We start from the raw sequence: 20,820 nt of genomic DNA on the forward strand, positions 1-20,820 counted from the left end.
GCTATATTTCACTGCATTTCAAAAATGCGAGATACAACTGAAATATAACCAAAAACAACTACGAATTGTAAATCTTCAACTTGTAGCTATAACTAATTCGAATCTATTAAAAGGTAGCTATTTGTGTAATGATAATCCTACTTAAGTTTTTTAAGGTCCATTTTTAGCAATTATCAAAATCAATTTTTTCTTTCAGTTTATGGGCTTTGAGTCCAAAAGAAACATACTGCAGGTTCTTAGCTCAAATAGTCCAAAATGTTTCCCGTCTTTGCTACTAAAAAAAATCGGTTATTTTGAAATGTTAATTTGTTTCCCAACAAAAAAAAAAGTATATAAGTATACTGATTTCTCAATTGGTAGTTTCTAAAAAGAAGGAGTCGTAAAATTATTTATTTCAACTCTTGAAGATATGATTATCCTATCTTTTGTTGGGTCTAGTTTTGAAAATCATTTGAGGGTTCCTATCCATGCTAACAATATAAGTATCATTTGCCTAATCGTCTAAGCTCATAACCATAGGGGGTTTCAATATTTACAAGCGTTTATACAATGGGTATATATTTATACACAAATAAAACTGAAAGGAGCAAAGGTAAGGCTGATGGGCCTACCGAGCCCACTAGTTAACCATTTTCACCCATAGTTGGGCCTTTACATATTTAGACTTGATCAAAGAAGGGCGTTGGGCCTCTGGCCCAATAGTGGCTTGTAAGAAACCTGGTCCAAATGGCACAACGGTGGTGGTTCCATGAAAAAAAGGGGAGGGGAAAAAGAAGGAAGGCGGTTAGAATGCATCTAGACTTAGCAATTTATATAGAAAGGAAAAGAAATCACTCTGATTACTTCATGCTCATATCCTTCACACCTATTTAAACTATCATCTGATTACTTCATGCTCATATCCTATCATACCAAGCAAGACATATTTGTCACGACCCAACTGGAGGGCCATGATGGGCACCTGACCATACTAGTCAAGTACCATCTAACATACATCTGTGACATCAATATGAACATAGGTGGGCCAGTAGGGCCATCATATGATACTCAATAGACTCATAAGGAAAAAGTGTCTGTATTAAAATAGTCTGAAAGACTCATCTATATGGTTATGCGGGACATAGTATACGAGCCAACAAGGTTGTCATGATCATCTGTGTGGCAATATATGAAACAACAGGACTGAACATTAGCTGACAGTACATAACTGTCGACAAGCCTCTACTGGAAAACATTGTTGGGTGCGAACAAAGTATCACATTGGTAGCTGAAAAGAAAAAGGAGCTACTTATAGGGAGTTGGATACTCTTAATGATGTGAGGTCTTTTGGGGAAAACCGTGCGGGCATAGGCCAAAGCGGACAACATCACATCATGTTAAGAGTATCTTTGGACTGTTTTGCCCAACAACTGGTATCATAGACAATGGTTTGGCGGGACGAGTAAGAAGATGGTAGAGTATGGCGTGGGGCCGGCTTAGTGCCTTGGCCTGTCTATGGGCCGGTTTACAACCTTTACTCGTAGTTTTGAAGACGCATACACAACCTTTGAGCTTCGGTGACCGTAAACACTCTGACAGTGTAGGTGGCACACAGACATGTTGAATCTCTAATCTGTGGTATGATAATGAGCCACGTGGAACTTAGTTCCAGGGGGAGATTGTTGGGTGTGCAAACAAAGTACCACATTGGTAGCTGAAAAGAAAAAGGAGCTACTTATAAGGAGTTGGATACTCTTAACGATGTGAGGCCTTTTGGGGAAAACCGTGCGGGCTTGGCCCAAAGCGGACAATATCACATCATGTTAAGAGTATATTTGGACTGTTTAACCCAACAAACATAACATAACGTGGTTGGTACAAGGCCCAGCCATATCCATGCATATGTACATATGTGTGTGTGTGTGTGTGTGTATATATATATATATATATATATATATATATATTCGTGCTGACCCCTAGCATCTCCAGAGCAAATGGAGTGCAACAATTTTACCCGCTGAGCTGACATCCTACTAGATGGATCACCAACCTATATCTCGGGACCTGCGGGCATAAAACGCAGCCCCCAAACAATAGGGGAGTTGGTACGAATAATGTACCGAGTATGTAAGGCATGAAAACAACATATATAAGAATCATGAAAGAAATCTAGGACATGAGAGTCAATGTGTATATCTGAATGTGTCTATATAACTCTATACATCTGGAAGTGCCTCTGAGGCGTATGATATGCATGCTTTCTTTCACAAATCATAGACATATATCATCATACCGTACCCAGCCATATAATATAGGCTCGGTGTTAGCTGTACCTGGCCATGACAGGCTCGGTGTTATCCGTACCCAACTGCAGTGGTGTGCACAATAGGTGTCGTACCCGGCCGACTATAGCGCACCCTCGGTGTGGTAAAATAAGTGTATACATATATATACAATGCGTGAATGACTCATAGGAATAACTTTTGGGCCTTTTGGAGTGACGTAGGGTCGGTGATCTCCGAATATCGTTATGGAGCTAGCATCGTCAACATGTCTTACCTATACTGAAACAATGATTACAAATTCAACTTAAGAATCATGGAAGTAAAGCAATAACATCATCAGGAATCCAAAGAAACATAAGCTTTCTAGCATTCTAAGAATGGAATCATTATGGATAACGCTTGTTCGTTCGTTTCATTCTTTTCATAAGATTCATGCCAAGGAGAAAGAAGGGATAGCCTTAACATACCTTTGTTGTCAATGACTCAGTATATACTGCCCATAGTGCTTCAACCTACATCAACGTATTAGAACTATGGTTAATACTATGGATGAACTCGGAACACATTTCTAAGCTAGTAGCTCTCTTATGGAAAATTAGGTAGCACTTCCATTGCATTTCCTCACATCCCCGAATTCAAAATAGCACCAAACAACAACATCAACAATACCAACAACCAATCCTATCTATTCAGTCCCTCAACAATGTAAGAACAATTTCAGCAAGTCAAACAATAGTACAACGAGCGGCAAGTTCGATTTACGATTTAGCAAATATAGTTTTAAACCCCTTCTTCCTTCCAGAATTTAACAACAACATTAACCATAACATATTCAATTATCTCTACAAATTTTCATCCGCAATACAACTTTAAAATGACCCCATAATAGTCCCACAAGTTCAACAACTCAAACTGATTTTTCAGGTCACTAAAACAAGTTTCCGACTTATCCTTTTTTTTTTTTTTTGAGAAGGTAACATGTGTTTCCGACTTATCCTTTCTTTCAAATCAACCAACACAACCAGAAGTACATAAGTAATCATATAAACCAGCCATGAATTAAACTTTAAAACAAGTTCACAACCAGCCAGCAATGGCACAACAACAACAACAACAACAACCAGCATTCTACTCTTTCAAAACTCGTAAGTTCTAGTCTCTACGATCGAGCTACAACTCGTAGAAGCTTAGATAAGGGAAGGAAAAACATAAAATTACCTTGGAATGAGTATAAGCCATGAAACCTAGTCCTTCCTCATCTCAAATCAGTCCCCCAACACAGCTACAAAAAGGAGAAAGAGAAACTAGCAAGCAGTCCCGGTATTTCGGCACAAGAATCACTTCGTTTCACTCGAAATCACCTAGGGTTTGTGGAGATTTTGGGGAAAGGAGTTGCAGTGGGTTTTATCCTATGTTTTGCTCCAGAAAATATGGTGAAAATGTGATAGGATCAGCCCATATAAAGGGGCCCTTGGCCGTCCTAAATCTGCCCCTTTTTGGGTGTGTAAATCTTGGCCTTTCCTTTTTAAGCAAGTAGTTGATGCACCTATTTGTCACCTACTTGCTTAATTAAATAGGTGTCGCTTTGCTGGTCGGTTTAATTTAACACGTGTCTTATCCTTACTTCGTAGTTAAGATACGTATCAAGTAGCTCAAGTAAGTAGTACGGGAAGTAAGTTGGTGAAGCAGGCACGTCAGGTAAGCAAGCAACTCATTTTTATTTGTCCGAACTCTCATTTACTATTTGGATCAGCATCCATCAAGTGATTAATGATGTTTAAACTAATTTGAACAAATATCTACATTTAAAAAGGGGCAAAACCATTCATTGAATAGACACACACAAAAGAAACATTGGATAAGGCAGATGATATATTCAGGGTTCAAGACAGGTTACTTAGCATTATCACAATGATCATATGCTTAGCTTTCATGAGACATGATATGACTTATAACTAACACTAGATTACGTTAACCTAACAGCTTAAGCATACAAACACATGGAACCTTTCAACACATGATAACATTTGCTAGGTTGAACTTAAATAACAACCACACATGAAAAAACAGATACAAGTTTTAAAACTCATCTAGTTCAAGATTTAGTCAACATGAGCATAGATTTGGCTTCAAAACAAGATTTACTTATTAAAACAAGATTAAAATCATCATATAAGGGTTAACACTAGTCTTCATATGACAAGAGTGATCACCAGACATGCTTAAAACTATAAGCTAAAACAAATAGATAAACTAATTAAGCCTATAACCATGCTAATGGCTAAGCTAAACTAACAAACACATAACTAAATAAGCACATTAAACACATATGATTCGAAAACTTACTAAAATAATCTGAAAGGAGGGAAATTTATCTTTTTTGTGTGCAACATTTTGTTGAGAGCTGAAATTGGAGATCTTTTGCACTCCTCAACACCCAAAGCTCAGCCATAAAACAAAAAAAAAATCAATTTTTAGACTAAAAACTCAATTAGTTAAAGGTTCCTGTAAAATTGCTAGATCCCTAAGTAAATTGAGTATTTTTTTCTCTTATATTGAGAATTGAGTGTGTGTGTGTGAATGTGAAGGGTGGGATTCTTTATATAGAACCCCCAAAACCCTAAAAACTTGACTCAATTTCGAAATGGGACAATCGATTGGCCAGAATTCTCTTTAATCGATTTGAATCTCTGCCATCCAATGAGAATTGAGTATTCAAATGGAAATAAGACAAACCCCATTAAGGGATTTGTCCTTGTTTTGACCATAAAAATGCAGAAAAGCAAAGAGAGAAGAAAAGTTATACCTCGTTTGTGTTGAGATACGGTGGAAATAGGTGAGAAGCAATTAATGCTTGCTCAAACTAGTTGTAAAAACTCTGAAAAAGCATAGTACAACTCTGATTTTACCTAAAATAGCAACGATGATGATGAGAGAGAAAGGGGGAAGCCACGGTGGCGCCAAGGGTTTCAACTGAAACCCTCATCTATACGCATAAGACCTCTAAGGTCTGTTTGTGTATATCTAGTGTGTATGCATGGGGTGGATATATGGGGTGTGTATATATGGTGTGGCCAGGTCAGTCCATATGTTGGGCTGGACTCGACTGATTTGGTAGGAAAGAAAGAGGAGTCCCAATTGCGCATATACACACATACATATATATATACACACACATGTATAAACATGTATATATGTGTATATAAAAGGCAAAACGTGCTATTTAGTTAATTTGACAAATAACCAAATTAAAACATGTGAAAACTAATTAACCGTTTCAATTATAAACATATTTTAAAATATAAAAACTAATTGGCCTGCATAAGACAAATTTATTATTCTAATTATATCCCTGATTAAAACATAGCAAACAATTGGCTATTTTAAATATAGCCACAATTAACTCATGCAATTAACAGAAACTCAATTGAAATCAATTTGGAAATAAATTGAAATTATAGCCCAATAACTCATTATATTGAGATGTAATTGATTATCTATTTCATTAATTAATTTTCGTAATTTAACGGAGTAAAATATTTGTCAATTTGAAATCAATAGTTTAAACAATTAATTAAATAATTATTTTAACTATTTTTTGATTAAAATTCTTACAAGTATTCTCGAAAATTATAGAAAATATAAAAAATATATAAGATGATATGCAATATATATTTGAAGATATTTTGCCAAATGAAATGGCAAAATATCATTGGAATAATTTTGTAAAATTATTTTTGACTTGTAAAATGCATATTTCACTCCGTTGGTGATTCAAGAACTTTGAATAATTAAATAAAATTATTGAAGGGAAAGTTAGGTGTCAACAATGATAAGGCTTGATATTATCTCAATCTCATTATATTGAGAAAATACTCAAGAAGTTTAGAAAATCTGATTGTGTACCGGTTTCTACACCTATGGATCAGAGTTTAATATTACTGTCAAATGAAGATAGACCTATTGCACAATTAGATTATGAAAGAGTCATGGGTGCTTAATGTATGCCATGACAAGTACACGACCAGATATTGCGTTTGTTGTCGGCAAGTTAAGTAGATACACAAGTAATCCTAGTAAATTGCATTGGTATGCAATTAGAGTATTGAAGTAATTGAAGAAAACAAATGATTATGGAATTTGTTATTAGGATTTTCCTTCTGTTTTGGAAGGATATTCTGATGCCTATTGGATTTCAGATAGAGTAGATCATGCATCTACAAGTGGTTGGAATTTTATACTAGGTGGAGGTGCAATTTATTGGGGTTCCAAGAAACAAATATGTATAACCGACTCCATTATGGCATCTGAATTTATTGCTTTAGCCTTAGCAAGCAAAGAAGAGGAATGGTTAAGAAATTGAACAATTATCTATTTAAATTTCAATAGTTTTAAGTAATTCAAATTGGCAGTTAGTTGGTACATATATCTCTATTTAAATTTCAACAGTTGTGTAACCAACAATTGTGTTTAAATTCCAACAATTGTGTAACCAACTAATATCTCTTCAGAATAGACATGTTCATGTGTACAAATAAATTGTCAAAGTAATAGAAAAAGACACAAGATCTTCTTTCTCCTTCTCCAAATCTCTTATAATTATTTGCTGCAAAAAATATTTATAAGTTAGACAAATTCTGCTTTTCTTTTGAGTGGCATGTGATTTGATTTGTTTGTGCAAAGACAAATTCAAATAAAGAGTTTCATTATATCCTAAAAGAATTCGCAATCCCCTTTGCATACCTTGTTGTAGCGGAAAATTTTCCTTATGGAAAATGGCATTGCTCCAAGCCTTGAAGCCATTATGTAGATGTCTATTCTAACCCCTAGTATAATTGCTATAACATTTATTACGATACATCTAAACACTAAGGTACGGGGTATTATAAGAAGGATATTCAAACAACCTTGAACTCATGCATTCCAGATGCATGATTGTCTTTATGAAATGTATACTCAAGTCTCAACCCCAAAAACTAATTAGATCAATTCCCACAAAAACCAATTCTCAACAGGAAGACTCCCCAAATCGATCCCGTTTTTGTTACACCTCATAAATTTTCGCGTCGTTTGCATCATAATAAACTAATATAGGCCTGGAGAGGCCATGTAACCCCTATAAGATTAAGAAATACTTTTAACAAGTGTTTAGCATGTATCTTAAGATTTCGGAGTCAAACGAATTGAAGGAAACAAGTTCGTCGGAGAAACCTGTCTAACAACCAATTTGACGAACCGTATAATATTCTACGACCCATCAAATGGTGGATCCTCCACCGTATAACAGTTCCAGTAAGCTAAAAATCGATGGCCCATTATATGGTGCCGTTTGACAGCCCGTATAATATTTTACGGCCCGTCAAAGTCGTCGTATAGTTTAGGCGGCGGCCAACTTAACTTTGATTAACTTAATTTGAAATCTCATTTTTCACCCATTTTTCACCCAAACCACGACCCTAAGCCCTCCTAAGACTCCATAAACAGTTCATCAAGGTTCAAGAGTGATTCCAAGGCTAATCAACTCAAATATAAGGCAAGGAGTGTAGAAACTACAAGAAAACTACTTCTACGATGTTGTGTTGTCATTGCTTTGGGTCCGTTGTTCATCCCCATTCATTTCTTCATATCTGGAAAGTGTATGGGCCTGCGGTGTTTATATCATATTTTACATACTTTTGTGAATTTTTGTGTATATTGCTATTTCCCCAAATGTGCTTTAAGTGATATCCATAATTAGATTTCTTTGGTTAATTGCTTGTTAAGTATAGATGTGTTCTAACTCCCATTTTCCTTTTCTCCTTTGCATGAACGCCACTATTGGGCCTGTTTTGCAATCCCACCGCTTCCGTTGGGCCTGAGGCCCAACAACTGCATTAGATCGAATTGTCGACATCTCTGAAAGCCCAACATGTGCGAAAATGGCATAAGACATAGCTAGTGGGCTTAGTAAACCCACCAGCCCATTTCCTTATTTTTATACGCATACGTACCTATGTTTGTAAAAATATACTTGTGTATTATTGAAACCCAGTAGAACTTAGTTGGAATAAGAGTATGCAAATGCCGCTAATGTCGTTTAGAATGAATAGGAGACCTTTCTTTCAAAGAGACTTAAAATCTGAATTTGACATGATTAAAATTGATGATTTTTGTCAAGAACAACTAGAAGGAATGAACACTTTTCATAAAATGGTTCAAGATTTTTCAAAGGAAAGAAATCATTTCAAGTTACTCTTACTAAGTACAAAAAGGATTGAATTTTTTACATGAAGAGACTTTGGAACTGTTTGAAATAAATAGACAAAAACAGTTCGTTTTAAATACAGAATGCTTCTGAGGCCTTGGCCCAATTGAAAAGATGAAACGGTTTTGGGCATTGAGCCTATAGAAATAGATTTTTTTCTTTAAAAGGAGTTAAATGCATCTTCTAAAACCAAAACTTTGAATATTTCAAAAGGAAAGAAAACTAAGTGTAAATATTGTCTTTATTTTTACCAAATCATGTTTTATTTTTAATAAACGAAAATACATCAAGTCTTTTCCTTGAACTAATTTATAAGAAACAAGTAACATATACTTCTTTGGACCAAATTGAAGAGAAATCTACTCGAACGAGACTTTGAATGTGTTTTGGTCTAGGAAAGTAAGTATCAATTACTTGGCTATTTAGAATAAAGTTCAAACCTCCTTTTATTCAAAATCAAAACGATTTTACAAAGTTTACTTTTCTCAAATTATGCTATGTGTGGATAAATAGAGGCAAGATTTCACTACTTTTTCTCTATTTTTATACGTATACATTTAAACACACTATTTAAGCAAAGATATACTTTTAACCACAATTTTAAAACTCATAGGTCAACCGCAGATTGTAGATTCCTTCTGAGGTGCCTAACACCTTTCTCGGGGAATCACCAGAACTCTTATCTAAACTCTGGTACTCAAAAAGTTTTCATGAATAACCTAAAAATGGTTTCCTAATTCCCATACATTAATTAGGTAGCAACTCTCTAGATCCAACATAGAATCAATTATGAAGTAGCTATTGCGCCCACACAAAAGTGTGCCGTAACACTACCAAGATGTATCATGACTTGAAGCAACACTATTGGTGGTGTAGAATGAAGAGGAATATAGTGGAGTTTTTATTTCAGTGTTTGAATGGTCAGCAAGTTAAGTGTGAACATAAAAATCGGGTGGTATGACTCAGAGAATGCCCAGACCGGAGTGGAAATGGGACAGGATAGCTATGGAATTAATGGTAGGGCTACCAAAGACTTTGGCCAAGTATGATGCGATTTGGGTAACCATGGACAGGTTAACTAAGTCCACACACTTCATTCCAGTTCAGACTACCTACAATTAGGAGAAGTTGGCAAAAGTATATGTTAGGGAGATTGTTCGATTGCATGGAGTGCCCATTTCTATCATTTCAGACCGGGGCACTAAGTTATCTCTTATATTTGGAGGACCTTACAGAAGGAATAGGAGACTCAGTTAGATCTTAGCATGGCTTTTCGCCCGCACACGGATGGTCAGTTCGAGCAGATTATTCAGGTTTTGGAAGATATGTTATGGACATGTGTGATTGACTTTGGGGTCATTGGGACCAGTTTTTGCCCTTCGCGGAGTTTGCTTACAACAATAGTTAATTCAAGCATTAAGATGGCGCCATTTGCGGCCTTGTATGGTAGAAGCTGTCGCTCTCCAATTGGTTTGTTTGACGCGTTTGAGCTGAGATCGCGGGATACAAACCTGTTGGGAGAATACTTAGATAAGGTAAAGTTGATTCAGGAGAAGCTTCTTGCAGCTCAGAGTAGGCAAAAGGGTTAGCGGATCGGAAAGTTCGCAATGTGGAGTTCATGATTGGTGATCAGGTTCTATTGAAGGTTTTTTCCATGAGGGGTTTGGGAAGAAGGGCTAGCTAAGCTTGAGGTTTATTGGTCTATTCAACATTATTCGGTGCCTTGGTGAGGTAGCCTATGAGTTGGTGTTGGCACCAGGCTTGGCGGGTAATCACCTTGTATTTCATGTTTCCATGTTGAAGAAGTGCCATTCAGACGGGTCGTATATAATCCAATGGGACTCAGTGCTTTTGTATCAAAATCTATCTTTTGAGGAAGACCAGTGGCAATCTTGGATAGGCAAGTTAGGAAGTTGAGATCCAAGGAGAAAGCTTCAGTAAAGGTGTAATAGAAGCACCGTCTGGTTGAGGAGGCTACATTAGAGACCGAGACGGATAAGCGGAGTAGATACCCCCAGTTATTAATCGATTTAGGTACCTTTCCTTTTTTTCTTTTCTTTTCGAGGATGAACATTTGTTTAATTGGTATCTGATATAGCAACCCGTTCGGTTGTTTTTGGATTTTTACCTGTTTTCCCAAAATACTCTTCCCGTGTTTCACTGTTTACGATTTGCGAGGATGGGTGGCTGTCACGACCCAACTCGTGGCTCGTGAGGGCACTCAGACAAACCTCCCTCCCCCCTGCCGCCGCCGCATTGGGCGAACCCTTCCCTCAAACTATCTCATTTTAGTTAACATTCATCAGGAGAAAATAAGCAGAAATTATACTAACAGTCTCAATATATATATATACACACACACATAAATAGTGCGGAAGTATTAATACATAAATACCCGAAAAGCCTAGTCTGAAACTAGTACAATAGCCACTTATAATAAAATACATAGTCTGAATTGGAAATACAACTCCAAAGTTCTAATAATACTATCTCAGAATAAGAAAGTATAGATTTTTATAAGGATGAGTCCCCGGGCTACGGATCTGGAAAATGGCTCACCCTGGAATCTCAATCAGAAAAGCCTCGGGATCACTCAGGAGGACAGGAACTGGAACCGACAACGCACTCTGCACTCAAATAAAATTGCAGCAAGAGTAGTATGAGTACAATCACACGTACTGGTTGGTATCATAGGCCGACAACGATTAGTTCACGCATATAAATAGACAGAATATAACAGATAGAGCAGATAAGCAGTCAAATACAAAACCACAACAACGATAATCAGAGAAGTCGCAGTAAAGATAGTCACAATGGTTTCATAAGCCTAGCTGGAATTTCTAATCCACAAGTCAGTCAAGTCATTAAATAAGCTCTCACAACAAAAAACAACTACGAATTAATAGTAAATGTGCCATGTGATGATGTGGAATGAAATGTAATGTTATGCAATGCAATTCAATGCCCCCCAGGCCTCCTCTTTGTACCGTACACACATCCTAAGGATAATGTCTCATAGCCATGAACCATGGGGGACCCACAAAGTCCATGTAGAACTCTCTCTACGGAATATACGTTGGATAGCGAGCACTCTCTTCCGCTTCGGTAACAACCTCGGATCACGGACACTCTTCTCGCTCCAGAATGTAACCTTGGATCACTAGTGCTCTCTCTCTTTTATTCTCTCAGGCAAAGACCATGAAGTTCCACTGTCTCACTTATCATCATTTTAAAGCAATCATGTCAAATCAATATCTTATTGAAATATGGAATGTATGCCATGCATTGATCAACCTCATCAATATCATAAATCATAGAAGCCATAATAATTGCCATGAATGCAAATCACAACCCGATTTATCAGTATTAACCATTTAACATTTCATAAGATAAGTGAGATATCAAGAGAAAGAGAAAACCACATAAAATACATGGAAATCACAAATATGGCGACAAGCCCACATAACAGCTGACAATACCAACCTAGTCGGAATACAACTCCACACCATGCCCGAAGACCTATCATGATTTCTTTGTCAATCACTACTATACATATACGATTCGCTAATCAAAGTCTATACATAAGTAAACCGCAACCTACCTCACAGCCGAACAAGTGCCACAAAGTAGTCCGCTAAAGCCTTTCCCTTTCGATGAGCTTCCCAGTGATCAAAGTCTAACGATTTATTTAATCTACTTTAGATTACCAGGCTAATAATACCTATAACTCCATAATACCATTCAATAAAAAAACTACCTTTAAAAGGGAACCCCGGGCCCACAAGGGTAAAATAGGAAATTTAAAGGAAAATTAGGCCTTTCCTAGTGATCTCGCATTTGCAGACCCATTTCATGCAGATGCAGCCTCGCATTTGGGGAGAAATGTCGCAGATGCGACCTCACTTGACTACTCACAATCTCGCATCTACAGATCAAGTCCCACATAGGCGGGCCCGCATATGCGGACATATGCAGCACATCGGAAACTAGAATATTTTGGTTTTTCACCAAGTTCAACCCGAAACCCGACACTTACCCGAGAACTCCTAGATACAAACAAAACATGCAACCCAATATAAAAATACACTACGAACGCTTCCACACCCTGAAAATTTTCATACAAGGTCATTTTTACTCGGTCAACCCCGAAAACCAAGTTTTCAACCCAAAGACCAAGACGCCCTTGAGTTTCTCGAGAACTGAACCAAATACCACCAAGTTATAATCGACCCTCCGGAACTAATGAAATCGACAAAAATCTCAAAAAGACTTATTTATCCAAACGTAAACTTTCGCTCAACACTTTTCCAATTATTCAACTTAAAAGCCTCTAATTTTCTCAAATTCCATCAAGACTCACCTAAATCATTTGGTAACTGTGCCTCCCATCCCCGTGAGTCCAAATCACTCTAACAGAGCTAGGAAAAGGTTCAATAGGTTAAAAGGGTCAAAAGGTCCTAAATGACCAAACTAGTCGTTACATCATATACCAATTAAACAACCATTCATCCTCGAATAGAAAAGAGAGACGGGGAAGGAAAATACCCGAATCAGTAAAAAGTTGCAGATATCTACTACACATATCAGCCTCGGTCTCCCATGTAGACTCCTCAACTGGACGGTGCTTCCATTGCACCTTTACTGAAGTTGTCTCTGTTGATCTCAACTTCCGCACTTGCCTATGCAATTTTGCTATCGGCTCCTCTTCGAAGGATAGATTCTGATAAAAAAATACCGAGTCCCATTGGATGATATAGGACCGTCTGAATGATACTTGTTCAACATAGAAATATGGAACACCGGGTGAACACCGGCCACACCTGGTGGCAGAGCCAACTCATAAGCCACCTCATCAACACGTCGAAAAATCTTAAAAGGGCCAATGAACCTCGATCTTAACTCGCCCTTCTTCCCAAATCTTATCACACCTTTCATGGGTGAAACTTTTAAAAGAACCTGGTGAACTCAAAATCCCGGACCTTCTAGTCCGCATACTCCTTTTGCCTACTCTGCGCTACAAGAAGTTTTTCCTGAATCAGCTTCACCTAGTCCAAGGACACTCTCAACATGTCAGTACCCCTATGGTCTCACCTCGAATGCATCAAACCAAACAATTAGAGAACAAAATCTTCTACCATACTGATACGCTCAAATTACACCTTTTAATAGCGTAAAGCGGACGATGTCCAATATAGTAACCCAACAAGGTTGGGGTCAAATCCCACAGAGAAAATGGAGTGAAAAGTTTACTAAATAAGTATTATACTAATCTTGCGGTCCTGGTGTATTCTAGAAAAAGGGGGTTTTATAAAAGTTTTGTTTTGTGGACTAATTTAAAGTGACTAGTAATTTAAAGTTGTGAAGTTATGGGTAAAAAGAACCAAGGTTGTGTCCCCGTCAGATAAAGTGTATGATCATGGGTATCGATCTTGATATACTTCTAATGGATCGTTTGTATGGATGCACTTAACCTCTATGTGAATCTAGACTATTTCCCAATAAGAAAATATTATTTGTTTCTATGTTTTTCCCAAAGATAAGAAAGTATGCATGAAGAACGGTTAATTATGCCAAGTATACTGCTCTTATTCCTAATTGAATTTATTAAACAAGGTTTAAAGCCTTGAGTTCTTGTTATTTGTTCTTACCAAACCCTAGTTATTTTCCCAAATTAAATAAAGTTTATGGCGTTAGCTAATATTTGCAACCACTAACTATATGATGAAAACGAAGAACAAATAAACCCTAATAATCCATTATGTGTATATCAATCACAATCCCCAATTACAAAACACCCATCCTTGGGTTCACAACCTTAGTAAAGGTGTTTAGCTACTCATGGCAACAAGAAAAAAAATAAAAGATTGAAGATTGCATAATTGAATTTTGTAGTGAACTTACGAATAAACTTGAAAGTAAACGAATGAAATTGTCTGGAAAATCTTCAATTGTACTAAAAACCCAAAAGTAATTACGACAAATCTAAAAATCCAGATGTCTGAAAAATAAAACCTAAACGGGTATTTATAAAAGTGAAATTCGGAATAATTAATCCTAATCCAGTTCCAGGTCGGCTTGCACCTCGACAGGTCATCTTTGTGCTTTGACGGTCGTTGACATGTTGATGGTGCATGACGACGATCTGATGATAGAATTTCAATTTGTAGAACCTCAACCGTCTTTGCACTTCGACGACCGTCGATCAATTCGATGGTGCAACTCAACGGTCTGATGACACTTTACACTTCGCAGGATGTATGTCGACGAGGCAACTCGACGGACCATTGAACATTTTGATGGCCCCGTCAATCTTCCAGCTCTGTATATTGTCGATCTTCTTTAGTTGCAGGAACTCTCCATGCATTTCTACGACCAAAACGACGGACCGTTCACATGACGATGGTCCGTACTTAGTGCACACTAATACAGAACACCTTGATTTCCTTGTTTTCACTTGCCTAGCATTGTAACTTCGAAATATCTGTACAACAGACAAAACACATCAAGCTAACACAAACTTACTCGAACACAAGTAAAACTTTGAGTTAAAAAGAATTAGATGTGCCATAATTTCACGGCACATCAACACCCCCAACTTAAAGTCTTTGCTTATCCTCAAGTAAACTAACAGACTCAATCAACAAATGTCTCGATATCACAAAGTAAAGCTATCTACAATGGTTGTTGCAATTAACTACCGGCATATCATGTGTATCACAATGACTCTACCCCCAAGAAAGAAAAAACCAATCAAGGCCTCGTTGCAACTAACAATGAGGCTTCGATTAATGACATCTAGTTATCACAGAAATCATAGCACACACGAACCAAGACTTACGAGAAACGAGTCACTTAACAAATTCTCATGCCCTCACAAAGACCAAAGAATGTCCCACCACATATGTACGCACAAAATAGGACAGAAGACTAAAGAGAAGAGAAACACTCACACTCACAAAGAAATTCTCTAACTAAGCATGCAAATACCATTGGCTTGCCCTTATTTTCAGTACCCCAGACTTTGGACAGTTCGGACTTTTTCAAGGTTGTAACGTAGGCTCGGGGACAGGTAGGATGTATATTTGGATAATTGTGACTCACCCTCTTGGAACACTACACTTGTCTTTCTATTCACCTTTTCACCCTCTTTTTGCTTTCTTCCCTATTTTTTTTTTCATTGCCTCGGTATGGTTTTATTGCTACTTTTGTTTTCTTCCTATTTATTTTTTTCTCTTTTTTTTTTGGTTCAACTTACCACACCAATGTCTTTTAACTAGTCAATTCACTTCTACCCAACCTTAGGCTTACGCATAATGTTCCCCCTTATTTCACCTAACACCCCCAACTTAGGGTTTTAGCCTCAATTCTTATCATTTTTAGTGTCAAGGAGGGACCGTGTGCAAGAGATGGAGATTTAGAATGGGTATTGGCTTATTAAATCTAGTTAAAGAATATGTTTAAGGCTCAAACATGGCTAACAAGGGATCTTTATTACAGGTAGGCTTAAATTTAGGCTAAAAAGGGGTTCCTAACATAAACAAAGCCTAAGATCATTTTACAGCTTCACTTATCCTAAGAATACAGTCAAGTTCTAGATTACATACATAACTAGAGAATATATCTACAAGACCTCTTAACACATGGCCTCAGAATTGTCAACATACTAGTCTCCCCGCTAAGATTCTGCACACAAGGTAACTCAATAATCTAAATGTCACACAAAGAAGAATGCATGTCAATAAGACAACCAAGTCCAAGTTTTCAAATTGTTTGGAGGGGAGTGCTTTTCTCAAATCATAACAAGATAGCCTTAAGTTAGTCAAACCACCACCACATAAGTCAAAATTACTCTATTTTATCTAAACACGACCATGTTCAATAGAAAATAAACTCCTCAGGAAAAGAACCATGGCAAAGAAAAGCTGAGGGTGTCCTAAACACATATATACACTATGAACAGATCAAATGCTCCCAAATATTCCCACCCCCAACTAAAAAACTTTGTAATGTCCTAAATGTAGTAAAAGTAAAACAAGGGTGTAGGAATACTTGTGGCACACTAGGCATGCCGCTCTTTTCGCGACTCATCAGTCTGCAAGGCATCAGGTGGTGAAACCACACCAACAGTAGTATCAGTGGCAGCAGCTGTAGCAGCATCAGTAGCCGCATCACTAGTAGCACCCGTAGCTGCTGGCGTTGGAGTTGGAAGGGGCGGTGGCAATGGCACTCCAACTGGAGCACTGCTCGAGGTGGCTCCCGTAGTTCCAAAAGGAAGGTTCTCCACAAGAGATTTTCTAATGGCCTTCTCCATATGCTTCTCCTCTAGACTCGGACCCCTCGGGCGAGTGCTCTCTCTCACCTCCTCAAGCTCCTCCTCCTCATCAAGGACTACTCTTTTTCTCTTTCCCCGACCATCCGTAGCGGTAGGCGCAACTAACTGCACTACTGGAAGCTCCTCCTTAATCTCTGCCGCAATAGATGGTGGGGCTGCTACTAGGCTTCGGTCACGAGCCTTTAACAACAATACCTCAGCCTTAAGCTGCTCTAACTCTGCCGTCAAAGCATCAGTGGAAGTGGTCGGGCGGGCCATCTCCAATGATGTCAATCTCATCTCAAAGCCATTTAGCTGAGCTGACAATGTCGACCTCACGAGCTCTAAAATAGCACCCACTCTCTCTCACACAAAATCATCGAGCTGGGGAACTATAACCGTCGTCTGCTGATTCGCTATAGCCGCCTGCTTCGCAAATTTTCTGAAGTTTTCCATCGAGAAGGCATAAAGGTCAACAACTCTGGCTGTACCCTGGGGTTGTGCAGCGGGACCCGTGGCTATAGGGCTGGCCTTGGGGGTTGTGGAGCCAAAGTTTGTGGCTTAGTAACCGCATTATGAGTCTCAACGGAAACATCAACAGTATTAGTAGCTGGAGTCTCAGGATCTGCAGTCTGGACAGTCTCAGTAATAGGAGAAGTAGTGGCGGGTAACTCCTCCATAGAGTCACTCGCAGCCCCTAGATGAATTAGCTCCTGAGGTATGGGCACCCCTCCAAGTGCAACTTGGAACCCATCCTCTTCTCCATGGCCATCTCTGATGGCCTGTTTCTTGCTCTTCTCTATAGAATAGGTCGATAAAGCTATAATCCGGTGGTCAATGCCAGGTATAAAATGAACACGTGCCCTCCAAATCAGCTCTGTAATCAGGCATGGATATACTAGTGAAGTGTTGGGCTGGGAAGCCCTCAACTGAATCTTAGCACTCGCTAATGCTCCAAAATTAATCGGGTACCTCGACATCAATGCAGCAATAATGACCTACCTATCAGCCATAAGTTCATTTTCGGCCTGAGTGGGGAGAAGCCGCAACTTCTCCACGCTCTACCAAAATGTGCCCTTTAAATTCAACCATCTATTCACTATTCCATTCGCCAAGTTAGTACACTCAGCCTTTTTGCTTGGACGACCTATAAATCTAGCCACCCAGTCTCTGACGGACTGTTCTTTGTGTCTCTGCAGCTTTTCTTCCAACTCAATCGTTTGCCTTGGGGTGGTATAATTATCACCGAAGTATACTTTGTTGATGGCCTGGGCAGATACGTCAACACTCACCCCTCGAATCTCAACCTCTCTCAGCAGCTTTAACTCATATAGTTTCTGGCGCATCTTTCTAACTTTCTTTATTGAGGCCCCATATGAAGCATATACCTCACGCACCAATATCGGACAATAATCCCCAGGCAACTCCTGCATAAACCCTAGCTGATAATGGCGAATGAGCTCTTTGTCCCTGGGTAATATCTCGAGCCTCTCAAAACTGATCCGCCGCTCTTCATTTATAATGTGATTTTCATGCTGGTTGTCATCATCTTTTAGGGCAATGCCATACTCATATAGCTCCCTGGCACCCTCAATAGTAAAACAATCCTCAAGTCTCTTGCTTCTGATTTCCCGAGCCCTAGCCTCATCATCATCATCATCACTATCATCGAGCTGTAAGCTCTAACTAGTCAGGGATCTAGAAGGTGCCTGGGAGGACTGAGCAGCATCCTCGGGAGACTGTGGCTGCGAGGCAGGTGAGGTATCTCCAGAAGCAGCCTCCGAACCTTCATCCTCGGTTCCATCACCAGAACCAGATGCAGATGATCCCTCATTATCAGATTGGGAGAAACAGGCTGGTTTAGGAGCCGGTATAACGACCTGCCTGTTCCAAATGGGAATGGCAGCCCTAGTCTTTCTCTCGAGTATAACCTCGAGCTCATCATCCGAGGGTTCATCTCGCAGTGTGGGCTCACCTTTGGGCGTCTTTCTTCCTGTTGTTCTTTGAGTTTGCCTCGAACCACCACCTAGTGTAGTTGTCAACTTGGGTGGAGCCATACTGTCTGCAATTGAATACACTACTCCAGCATCTAACCACTTTATGATCTCCTTTTTCATGACCTCTTCCATGATTTTGTTCAATCTCCGCTGATGTTCAACACTTGGCTTGTTGTCCTCTTCTAGCTGAATTTTATGCTCATAAATACAAGAAGGGATACCCCGAATGTCTTCTATGGTCTAACCAATAACACGTCTGTACTCGCGCAAAATCTCCACTAATTGCTCAATTTGTTCCTCAGTCGGTAATGCTAAAACGATCACTGGCAATGTCTTATTTGGACCAAGGAACTTATACCTCAAGTGTGATGGGAGCTGCTTAAGCTCAAGCTTTGGTGGCTTAATAATAGACGGATTAGCTGGTGGAGTAGTTCTATTTGCAAGATCAAGATCAAGCTTTCTTAGGTGGTAAGTGTAAGAACCCAGACCCTCAAGCGCATTTACAGTTTCCACATAGCCTTGCATATCTTTAGCATCAAAGTTCACCAAAATAGCAGCACGAGCCTCTCCCAAACTTTCTTCTTCCATTTTATGTTCGATAGCATCATCAATCCCATCAAATGAATCAATAATCGAGATATATTCTCATAAGCACTTAGCAACTTCATCCCCAAACTTGCTTGGAAATTCACCTATGCATCATTCACTCGGAACTTGATTCGTTCTTTTCAGAGTTCATAAGCGCTCTCCCCGTAGTAAGGAATGGTCTTCCAAAGATGATGGGAATATCTTTATCAACTGGACAATCCAGAATAATGAAGTCAGCAGGCAACATAAACTTACCTACTTGTACCAACACATCATCTATAACCCCAACTGGCTTCTTGATGGATCTGTCTGCCATTTGTAATCGCATAGAAGTCGGTCTAGGCATTCCCAATCCGGATTGCTTGAAAATAGCAAGGGGCATTAGATTGATACTCGCCCTATTGTCACACAGAGCACGAGCAAATGCATGAAGCCTAATATTTCACGGAATGGTGAACGTCCCTAGATCTCCTTTCTTCTAAACTGTGGTGGAAGCAATAATCGAAATCACACGATGAGTTAAATTCACTGTATCATGTTGAACAGACATCTTCTTTATACGCAGGTCTTTCACAAATTTAGCAAATTCGGGCATCTTTTTGACAACATCTAAGAATGAAAAATTCACCGTTAGCTGCTTCAACTGATCGTAGAACTTTTGACACTTAGCATCATCATTCTTCTTTGCCAACCTCTGAGGAAAGGGAGGTTTTGCTTTGTACATCTGAGTTAAAGGGAAAAGAGCCCCTTTTATCATCTGTTTCCTTGTATCAGCAGCAAACCTTTGGAGTATCAGCAACTTTTTCTTCACCACGGACCTCATCATCCACAATAGGTACATCAAACTGTACCTCTTCTTCCTCATTAATTGGATCTAGATCAACTACCTTCTTGTCATCACTTTGAAGTATTTTACCGCTTTTCGTGCTAACAACAAAAGTACGCTCCACAGCACTACTATTCTTCGGGTTTGGAATAGTATCAATAGGAAATCCTCCCTTTCTAGCAGGATGCTGCTCTCTGGAAAGGTCACGCATCTACTGTTCAAGGTTTTGAATAGCCGCTGAGTGAGAAACCACTGTCTCTTAAAGCCCAGATAATGTCTTTTCAGTATTTGTCTGACTCGCCAACACTTTTTCAAGCATTGATGTCACGACCCAGCCCCGTGGGCCGCGACTGACACCCTATCTGGGTATCCAGACCAAACCGCATATTCATTTACCAAATCCGAGCATATTCCAAAAATTCATAAAAGTCATATCAAACTGAATCTTTATCACATATGTCTTAAGCGGTCGCACAAATCAAAATGCCATATCAAATACAAACTGAGCGGCGGAATAGACATCGCCGGTCGAAAGTGCAAACATAAGCATAAGGGCCATTTAGGGCCATCAAAATAAACGGACCGCTTTA

The 20,820-nt window shown here is 38.9% G+C and overlaps 1 long non-coding RNA gene across 3 annotated transcripts; it reads right to left on the minus strand.

Moving 5' to 3' along the window:
- Positions 1 to 318: 318 nt before the first annotated feature.
- On the minus strand, positions 319 to 5,277 carry LOC132635857 (uncharacterized). 3 transcript variants are annotated; one of them, XR_009580785.1, is made up of 4 exons: positions 3,483 to 4,600; positions 2,732 to 2,776; positions 2,313 to 2,543; positions 323 to 717 (listed from the first exon to the last, which is right to left on the minus strand). It is a non-coding gene; the product is annotated as an uncharacterized LOC132635857 (long non-coding RNA). The 3 variants fall into 3 exon arrangements; XR_009580783.1 differs by lacking the exon at positions 3,483 to 4,600 and adding an exon at positions 4,611 to 5,277 and having other exon boundaries at positions 319 to 2,543; XR_009580782.1 differs by having other exon boundaries at positions 319 to 2,543.
- Between the last annotated feature and the right edge of the window lie 15,543 nt (positions 5,278 to 20,820).

This window comes from Lycium barbarum, chromosome 1 (assembly GCF_019175385.1).
Source record: "Lycium barbarum isolate Lr01 chromosome 1, ASM1917538v2, whole genome shotgun sequence".
Lineage (NCBI taxonomy): Eukaryota > Viridiplantae > Streptophyta > Magnoliopsida > Solanales > Solanaceae > Lycium > Lycium barbarum.